We start from the raw sequence: 10,105 nt of genomic DNA, 5'->3' as shown, positions 1-10,105 counted from the left end.
TTTGCACTGATATTTTGAGCTTTAGAAATTATCTTCAGAGGAGAGACGATGACATAAGCACAGAAGAAAGACATAAACAGAGAAATACAGATTGAAGACAGAAGCACAGGGGGAAGACAGGTTCAGAGAGAAGAGACAGAGGCCTAGAGGATGTAAAGAGGCATAGACAGGAGACAGAGGGAACCAGGGCTGGACTGGCCATCTGGCACTTCTGGCAAATGCCTGAAGGGCCGATGGCTGGATGGGCCAGCCCGACTCCTCTTGACTTTGTGATGGCTGGTTCCTCCCTGGGAACCAGCAACCTCTGTTGCGTGCTCCTCAGCTCCCTCCCCCATTATGCTGTGCACTGGTGCACTTATACACTGGTGAGTTTCCTGTTTTTCTATTTTCGCAGGGGGGGTGGCGCGGGTGCCGCGATTTTTTCACAGGGGGTTGGAGGGGTGCCGCGATTTTCGTGGGCGGGTCGCGGGGGTGCCGTCATTCTTGTGGGGGGAGGGGGTCAACAGTGTGAGAGAGCCAGAAGGTAGGGGGTGCTGGGAAAGGAAGTGAGAGAGCCAAAGGGGAAGGGGTGCTGTGAGAGGGGTGAGAGAGCCAGGGGTTAGGGGGTGCTGGGATAGGGGGTGAGAGATCCAAAGGGGAAGGGGTGCTGGGAGAGGAGGTGAGAGAGCCAAAGGGGAAGGGTTGCTGGGAAAGGGGTGAGAGAGCCAGGGGGAAGGGTTGCTATAAAAGGGGTTAGAGAGCCATGGGGAAGGGGGTGATGTGAGAGGGGGTGAGAGAGCCAGGGGGTAGGGGGTGCTGGGAGAGGGGGTGAGAAAACCAGGAAGTGCTGGGAGTGGGGGTGAGAGAGCCAAAGGTGAAGGGGTGCTGGGAGAGGGGTGAGAGAGCCAAAGGGGAAGGGGTGCTGTGAGAGGGATGAGAGAGCCAGGGGGAAGGGGGTGCAAGGAGAGGGGGTGAGAGAGCCAGGGGGTGCTGGGAGAGGGGTAGAGAGAGCCAAAGGGGAAGAGGGTGCTGGCAAAGGGGGTGAGAGAGCCAAAGGGGAAGGGGTGCTGTGAGAGGGGTGAGAGAGCCTGGGGTTAGGGGGTGCTGGGAAAAGGGGGTGAGAGATCCAAAGGGGAAGGGGTGCTAGTAGAGGGGTGAGAGAGCCAAAGGGAAAGGGGTGCTGTGAGAGGGGTGAGAGAGCCAGGTGGAAGCGGGTGCTGGGAGAGAGGGTGAGAGAGCCAGGGGGTGCTGGGAGAGGGGGTGAGAGAGCCAGGGGGTGCTGGGAGAGGGGGTAAGAGAGCCAAAGGGGAAGGGGTGCTGGGAGAGGGGTGAGAGAGCCAGGGGGAAGGGGTGCTGTGAGAGCAGTGAGTGAGCCAGGGGGAAGAAGGTGCTGGGAGAGGAAGTGAGAGAGCCAGGGGGTGCTGGGAGAGGGGGTGAGAGAGCCAGGGGGTAGGGGGTGCTGGGAGAGGGGGTGAGAGCCAGGGGGTGCTGGGAGAGGCAGTGAGAGAGCCAGGAGGTGCTGGGAGAGGGGGTGAGAGAGCCAAAGGGGAAGGGGTGCTGGGAAAGGGGTGAGAGAGCCAGGGGGAAGGGTTGCTGTGAGAGGGGTGAGAGAGCCATGGGGAAGGGGGTGCTGGGAGAGGGGGTGAGAGAGCCAGGGGGTGCTGGGAGAGGGGTGAGAGAGCCAAAGGGGGAAGGGGTGCTGTGAGAGGGGTGAGAGAGCCAAAGGGGAAGGGGTGCTGTGAGAGGGGTGAGAGAGCCAGGGGAAAGGGGGTGCTGGGAGAGGGGGTGAGAGAGCCAGGGTGTAGGGGGTCCTGGGAGAGGGGATGAGAGAGCCAAGGGGTGCTGGGAGAGGGGGGTGAGAGAGCCAAAGGGGAAGGGGGTGCTGGGAGAGGGGGTGAGAGAGAGACAAAGGGGGTGCTGGCAAAGGGGGTGAGAGAGCCAAAGGGGAAGGGGTGCTGTGAGAGGGGTGAGAGAGCCTGGGGTTAGGGGGTGCTGGGAGAGGGGGTGAGAGATTCATAGGGGAAGGGGTGCTGTGAGAGGGGTGAGAGAGCCAGTGGAAGTGGGTGCTGGGAGAGGGGGTGAGAGAGAGCCAAAGGGGGTGCTGGCAATGGGGGTGAGAGAGCCAAAGGGGAAGGGGTGCTTAGAGAGGGGTGAGAGAGCCTGGGGTTAAGGGGTGCTGGGAGAGGGGGTGAGAGATCCGAAGGGGTGCTGGGAGAGGGGTGAGAGAGCCAAAATGGAAGGGGTGCTTTGAGAGAGCCAGGGGGAAGGGGTGCTGGGAGACGGGGTGAGAGAGCCAGGGGGTGCTGGGAGAGGGGGTGAGAGAGCCAGGGGGTGCTGGGAGAGGGGGTGAGAGAGCCAAAGGGGAAGGGGTGCTGGGAGAAGGGTGAGAGAGCCAGGGGAAGGGGTGCTGGGAGAGGGGTGAGAGAGCCATGGGGAAGGGGGTGCTGGGAGAGGGGTGAGAGAGCCATGGGGAAGGGGGTGCTGGGAGAGGGAGTGAGAGAGCCAGGGGGTGCTAGGAGAGGGGGTGAGAGAGCCAAAGGGGAAGGGGTGCTGGGAGAGGGGGTGAGAGAGCTGAAGGGAGTGCTGGGAAAGGGGGTGAGAGAGCCAAAGGGGAAGGAGTGCTGTAAGAGGATTGAGAGAGCCAGGGTTTAGAGGGTGCTGGGAGAGGGGTGAGAGAGCCAGGGGGAAGGGGGTGCTGGGAGAGGGGGTGAGAGAGCCAAAGGTGAAGGGGTGCTGTGAGAGGGGTGAGAGAGCCAAAGGGGAAGGGGTGCTGTGAAAAGGGTGAGAGAGCCAGGGGGAAGGGGGTGCTGGGAGAGGGGGTGAGAGAGCCAAAGGGGAAGGGGTGCTGGGAGAGGGTGTGAGAGAGCCAGGGGGTGCTGGGAGAGGGGGTGAGAGAGCCAAAGGGGAAGGGGGTGCTGGCAAAGGGGGTGTGAGAGCCAAAGGGGAAGGGGTGCTGTGAGAGGGGTGAGAGAGCCTGGGGTTAGGGGGTGCTGGGAGAGGGGGTGAGAGATCCAAAGGGGAAGGGTTGCTGGTAGAGGGGTGGGAGAGCCAAAGGGGAAGGGGTGCTGTGGGAGGGGTGAGAGAGCCAGGTGGAAGGAGGTGCTGGGAGAGAGGGTGAGAGAGCCAGGGGGTGCTGGGAGAGGGGGTAAGAGAGCCAAAGGGGAATGGGTGCTGGGAGAGGGGTGAGAGAGACAGGGGGAAGGGGTGCTGGGAGAGGGAGTGAGAGAGCCAGGGGTTGCTGGGAGAGGGGGTGAGAGAGCCAGGTGGTAGGGGGTGCTGGGAGAGGGGGTGAGAGAGCCAGGGGGTGCTGGGAGAGGCAGTGAGAGAGCCAAAGTGGAAGGGGTGCTGGGAGAGAGGGTGAGAGAGCTGAAGGGGGTGCTGGGAGAGGGGGCGAGGGGCAGGGGGTAGGGGGTGCTGGGAGAGGGGGTGAGAGAGCCAGGAGGTGCTGGGAGAGGGGGTGAGGGAGCCAAAGGGGAAGGGGTGCTGTGAAAGGGGTGAGAGAGCCAGGGGGAAGGGTTGCTGTAAGAGGGGTGAGAGAGCCATGGGGAAGGGGGTGCTGGGAGAGGGGGTGAGAGAGCCAAAGGGGGAAGGGGTGCAGTGAGAGGGGTAAGAGAGCCAAAGGGGGAAGGGGTGCTGTGAGAGGGGTGAGAGAGCAAGGGGGAAGGGGGTGCTGGGAGAGGGGGTGAGAGAACAAGGGGGTAGGGGGTGCTGGGAGAGGGGATGAGAGAGCCAGGGGGTGCTGGGAGAGGGGGGTGAGAGAGCCAGCAGGTGCTGGGAGAGGGGGTGAGAGAGCCAAAGGGGAAGGGGTGCTGGGAAAGGGGTGAGAGAGCCAGGGGGAAGGGTAGCTGGGAGAGGGGGTGAGAGAGCCAGGGGGTGCTGGGAGAGGGGGTGAGAGAGCCAAAGGGGAAGGGGTGCTGGGAAAGGGGTGAGAGAGCCAGGGGGTGCTGGGAGAGGCAGTGAGAAAGCCAAAGTGGAAGGGGTGCTGGGAGAGAGGGTGAGAGAGCTGAAGGGGGTGCTGGGAGAGGGGGTGAGGGGCAGGGGGTAGGGGGTGCTGGGAGAGGGGGTGAGAGAGCCAGGAGGTGCTGGGAGAGGGGGTGAGGGAGCCAAAGGGGAAGGGGTGCTGTGAAAGGGGTGAGAGAGCCAAGGGGAAGGGTTGCTATGAAAGGGGTGAGAGAGCCATGTGGAACTGGGTGCTGGGAGAGGGGGGTGAGAGAGCCAAAGGGGGAAGGGGTGCAGTGAGAGGGGTAAGAGAGCCAAAGGGGGAAGGGGTGCTGTGAGAGGGGTGAGAGAGCAAGGGGAAAGGGGTGCTGGGGAGAGGGGGTGAGAGAGCCAGGGGGTAGGGGGTGCTGGGAGAGGGGATGAGAGAGCCAGGGGGTGCTGGGAGAGGGGGGTGAGAGAGCCAGGAGGTGCTGGGAGAGTAGGTGAGAGAGCCAAAGGGGGAAGGGGTGCTGGGAAAGGGGTGAGAGAGCCAGGGGGAAGGGTTGCTGTGAGAGGGGTGAGAGAGTCATGGGGAAGGGGGTGCTGGGAGAGGGGGTGAGAGAGCCAAAGGGGAAGGGGTGCTGGGAAAGGGGTGAGAGAGCCAAGGGGAAGGGTTGCTGTGAGAGGGGTGAGGAGAGCCATGGGGAAGGTGGGTGCTGGGAGAGGGGGTGAGAGTGCCAGGGGGTGCTGGGAGAGGGGTGAGAGAGCCAAAGGGGGAAGGGGTGCTGTGAGAGGGGTGAGAGAGCCAAAGGGGAATGGGTGCTGTGAGAGGGGGTGAGAGAGCCAGGGAAAGGGGCTGCTGGGAGAGGGGGGTGAGAGAGCCAAAGGGGAAGGGGGTGCTGGGAGAGGGGATGAGAGAGAGACAAAGGGGGTGCTGGCAAAGGGGGGTGAGAGAGCCAAAGGGGAAGGGGTGCTGTGAGAGGGGTGAGAGAGCCTGGGGTTAGGGGGGTGCTGGGAGAGGGGGTGAGAGATTCATAGGGGAAGGGGTGCTGTGAGAGGGGTGAGAGAGCCAGGTGGAAGTGGGTGCTGGGAGAGGGGGTGAGAGAGAGCCAAAGGGGTGCTGGGAATGGGGGTGAGAGAGCCAAAGGGGAAGGGGTGCTGGGAGAGGGGTGAGAGAGGCTGGGGTTAGGGGGTGCTGGGAGAGGGGGTGAGAGATCCAAAGGGGAAGGGGTGCTGGGAGAGGGGTGAGAGAGCCAAAATGGAAGGGGTGCTTTGAGAGAGGCAGGGGGAAGGGGTGCTGGAAGAGGGGGTGAGAGAGCCAGGGGGTGCTGGGAGAGGGGGGTGAGAAAGCCAAAGGGGAAGGGGTGCTGGGAGAAGGGTGAGAGAGCCAGGGGGAAGGGGTGCTGGGAGAGGGGGTGAGAGAGCCATGGGGAAGGGGGTGCTGGGAGAGGGGTGAGAGAGCCATGGGGAAGGGGGGTGCTGGGAGAGGGAGTGAGAGAGCCAGGGGGTGCTGGGAGAGGGGGTGAGAGAGCCAGGGGGTAGGGGGTGCTGGGAGAGGGGGTGAGAGAGCCAGGGGGTGCTGGGAGAGGCGGTGAGAGAGCCAAAAGGGAAGGGGTGCTGGGAGAGGGGGTGAGAGAGCTGAAGGGAGTGCTGGGAAAGGGGGTGAGAGAGCCAAAGGGGAAGGAGTGCTTTAAGAGGGTTGAGAGAGCCAGGGTTTAGAGGGTGCTGGGAGAGGGGTGAGAGAGCCAGGGGGAAGGGGGTGCTGGGAGTGGGGGTGAGAGTGCCAAAGGTGAAGGGGTGCTGTGAGAGGGGGTGAGAGAGCCAAAGGGGAAGGGGTGCTGTGAAAGGGGTGAGAGAGCCAGGGGGAAGGGGGTGCTGGGAGAGGGTGTGAGAGCGCCAAAGGGGAAGGGGGTGCTGGGAGAGGGTGTGAGAGAGCCAGGGGGTGCTGGGAGAGGGGGTGAGAGAGCCAAAGGGGAAGGGGGTGCTGGCAAAGGGGGTGAGAGCCAAAGGGGAAGGGGTGCTGTGAGAGGGGTGAGAGAGCCTGGGGTTAGGGGGTGCTGGGAGAGGGGGTGAGAGATCCAAAGGGGGAAGGGGTGCTGGTAGAGGGGTGAGAGAGCCAAAGGGGAAGGGGTGCTGTGAGAGGGGTGAGAGAGCCAGGTGGAAGGGGGTGCTGGGAGGAGGGTGAGAGAGCAAGGGGGTGCTGGGAGAGGGGGTAAGAGAGCCAAAGGGGAATGGGTGCTGGGAGAGGGGGTGAGAGAGACAGGGGGAATGGGTGCTGTGAGAGCAGTGAGTGAGCCAGGGGGAAGGGGGGTGCTGGGAGAGGGAGTGAAAGAGCCAGGGGTTGCTGGGAGAGGGGGTGAAAGAGGCCAGGGGGTAGGGGGTGCTGGGAGAGGGGGTGAGAGAGCCAGGGGGTGCTGGAGAGGCAGTGAGAGAGCCAAAGTGGAAGGGGTGCTGGGAGAGAGGGTGAGAGAGCTGAAGGGGGGTGCTGGGAGAGGGGGTGAGGGGCAGGGGGGTAGCGGGGGCTGGGAGAGGGGGGTGAGAGAGCCAGGAGGTGCTGGGAGAGGGGGGTGAGGGAGCCAAAGGGGAAAGGGGTGCAGTGAGAGGGGTAAGAGAGCCAAAGGGGGAATGGGTGCTTTGAGAGGGGTGAGAGAGCAAGGGGGAAGGGGGGTGCTGGGAGAGGGGGTGAGAGAACCAGGGGGTAGGGGGTGCTGGGAGAGGGGGATGAGAGAGCCAGGGGGTGCTGGGAGAGGGGGGGTGAGAGAGCCAGCAGGTGCTGGGAGAGGGGGGTGAGAGAGCCAAAGGGGAAGGGGTGCTGGGAAAGGGGTGAGAGAGCCAGGGGGAAGGGTTGCTGGGAGAGGGGGGTGAGAGAGCCAGGGGGTGCTGGGAGAGGGGGTGAGAGAGCCAAAGGGGAAGGGGTGCTGGGAAAGGGGTGAGAGAGCCTGGGGGTGCTGGGAGAGGCAGTGAGAGAGCCAAAGTGGAAGGGGGTGCTGGGAGAGAGGGTGAGAGACCTGAAGGGGGTGCTGGGAGAGGGGGTGAGGGGCAGGGGGTAGGGGGGTGCTGGGAGAGGGGGTGAGGGAGCCAAAGGGGAAGGGGTGCTGTGAAAGGGGTGAGAGAGCCAGGGGGAAGGGTTGCTGTGAGAGGGGTGAGAGAGCCATGGGGAAGGGGGTGCTGGGAGAGGGGGTGAGAGAGCCAAAGGGGGAAGGGGTGCTGTGAGAGGGGTGAGAGAGCTATGGGGAAGGGGGGTGCTGGGAGAGAAGTGAGAGAGCCAGGGGGTGCTGGGGAGAGGGGGTGAGAGAGCCAGGGGGTAGGGGGTGCTGGGAGAGGGGGTGAGAGAGCCATGGGGTGCTGGGAGAGGCGGTGAGAGAGCCAAAGGGCAATGGGTGCTGGGAGAGGGGGGTGAGAGAGCTGAAGGGGGTGCTGGGAAACTGGGTGAGAGAGCCAAAGGGGAAGGAGTGCTGTAAGAGGGTTGAGAGAGCCAGGGGTTAGAGGGTGCTGGGAGAGGGGTGAGAGAGCCAGGGGGAAGGGGGTGCTGGGAGAGAGGTGTGAGAGAGCCAAAGGTGAAGGGGTGTTGTGAGAGGGGTGAGAGAGCCAAAGGGGAAGGGGGTGCTGTGAAAGGGGTGAGAGAGCCAGGGGGAAGGGGGTGCTGGGAGAGGGGGTGAGAGAGCCAGGGGGTAGGGGTTGCTGGGAGAAGGGTGAGAGAGCCAGGGGGTGCTGGAAGAGGGGGGTGAGAGAGCCATAGGGGAAAGGGCTGCTGGGAGAGGGGTGAGAGACCTGAAGGGGGTGCTGGGAGAGGGGGGGTGAGGGGCAGGGGGTAGGGGGGTGCTGGGAGAGGGGGTGAGGGAGCCAAAGGGGAAGGGGTGCTGTGAAAGGGGTGAGAGAGCCAGGGGGAAGGGTTGCTGGGAGAGGGGGTGAGAGAGCCAGGGGGTGCTGGGAGAGGGGGGTGAGACAGCCAAAGGGGAAGGGGTGCTGGGAAAGGGGTGAGAGAGCCTGGGGGTGCTGGGAGAGGCAGTGAGAGAGCCAAAGTGGAAGGGGTGCTGGGAGAGAGGGTGAGAGACCTGAAGGGGGGTGCTGGGAGAGGGGGTGAGGGGCAGGGGGTAGGGGGTGCTGGAGAGGGGGTGAGGGGAGCCAAAGGGGAAGGGGGGTGCTGTGAAAGGGGTGAGAGAGCCAGGGGGAAGGGTTGCTGTGAGAGGGGTGAGAGAGCCATGGGGAAGGGGGTGCTGGGAGAGGGGGTGAGAGAGCCAAAGGGGGAAGGGGTGCTGTGGGAGGGGTGAGAGAGCTATGGGGAAGGGGGTGCTGGGAGAGGAAGTGAGAGAGCCAGGGGGTGCTGGGAGAGGGGGTGAGAGAGCCAGGGGGTAGGGGGGTGCTGGGAGAGGGGGTGAGAGAGCATGGGGTGCTGGGAGAGGCGGTGAGAGAGCCAAAGGGCAATGGGTGCTGGGAGAGGGGGTGAGAGAGCTGAAGGGGGTGCTGGGAAACTGGGTGAGAGAGCCAAAGGGGAAGGAGTGCTGTAAGAGGGTTGAGAGAGCCAGGGGTTAGAGGGTGCTGGGAGAGGGGTGAGAGAGCCAGGGGGAAGGGGGTGCTGGGAGAGAGGGTGAGAGAGCCAAAGGTGAAGGGGTGTTGTGAGAGGGGTGAGAGAGCCAAAGGGGAAGGGGTGCTGTGAAAGGGGTGAGAGAGCCAGGGGGAAGGGGGTGCTGGGAGAGGGGGTGAGAGAGCCAGGGGGTAGGGGTTGCTGGGAGAAGGGTGAGAGAGCCAGGGGTGCTGGAAGAGGGGTGAGAGAGCCATAGGGGAAAGGGCTGCTGGGAGAGGGGGTGAGAGAGCCAAAGGGGAAGGGGGTGCTGGGAGAGGGTGTGAGAGAGCCACAGGGGAAGGGGGGCACTGGGAGAGGGGATGAGAGAGCCAAAGGGGAAGGGGGCGCTGGGAGAGGGGGTGAGAGAGTCAGGGTGGTAGGGGGTGCAGGAAGAGGGGGAGAGAGCCGGGGGGGTATAGGGTGCAGGAAGACGTGTGAGGGAGAGATGTCTTAAGAATGGGAATGTCAGGGATGTAGCCATCATAAAACACAAGTATTAATGAAGAATGGAAATGCACAAAGGGAACAAGTGTTAAAAAAAAAAAAAAATCAAGCCTTCATACTCCATTCACTTATATTTTCCATACCCCCACTTCTAAATTTCTGCTTCGACCACTGTCCTCTGTTCCTGCTCCCAAATGCCTGTGTGAGCTGACAGCTGCTAATCCCTCCTTGCCCAGCGCCCAGTAGGAGAACAGAAAACAGGATGCCATAATCAGGTAAGTTCATATATTTTCTCATGTGCAATGTGTTTTTAACCATCCTTTCTTGAACTGGGGACACTACAGCGTATCCAATAATGTTTAACACTGTGTATTGCTCATTATTGCGTTGTAATGTTTGTTGCATATTTATCTGTACAGAGATTTTTTAATTAAGAGGAGAAAACATTGCTTGTCATAAATTTTGTCTGTGATTGTGGTCAATATATCTATTTTTGGTTGCATTGTAAATGATGTATTAAGCTGCTCCTGGGACTCACACTCAGTATCTGATATGCTGTACCAATTTTTATTTGTGAATGAGTTTTTGTCTGGGCACTACTAATGATTTGGGGGCACTACTATGGCATAATGTTATTTGGGGGCACTATTGTGGCATAATATGATTTAGAGGCACTGTTGTGACATAATATGATTTGGGGGCACTACTGTATGGTATATTTTTGGGGGCACTTACTATGCCATAATATGATTTGTGGGCACTTCTGTATGACAAAATATGAATTGAGGGTCAATACTATGTGGCATAATATGACCATGGGGCACTACGATGTGGCATTATATGAACTGGGCACACTACGGTGTGGCATCATATGAACTTCTGCCAAAGGCAAGTGTGACGAAATGAGTTTGATAACCCTGTGAGCATGTCTCATTTCTCACATAATGTGGATTATAGTACTTTTTATAGCCAATGCTGTTTGTTCCCCAGCTCACCAGACTACAGCTGCATTGTCCAATAACATGTGGCTAAGGGGACATTGTAGTTCAGTGTACATATGTATATTGTTTAGTGTATATTGATAACTTGAAGTAAGGTTGCTATTCATTGTCTTTAAAGTGAAGCCAGGGGGATTGTGGGTAGGGATCAGGTTGGCAAGTGCTGGAGTAGGAAAACTAATTAGTGTCCATTGTTCTCACC

The sequence above is a fragment of the Mixophyes fleayi genome, chromosome 12 (assembly GCF_038048845.1).
Source record: "Mixophyes fleayi isolate aMixFle1 chromosome 12, aMixFle1.hap1, whole genome shotgun sequence".
NCBI lineage: Eukaryota > Metazoa > Chordata > Amphibia > Anura > Limnodynastidae > Mixophyes > Mixophyes fleayi.
This window is presented reverse-complemented; position numbering follows the sequence as displayed.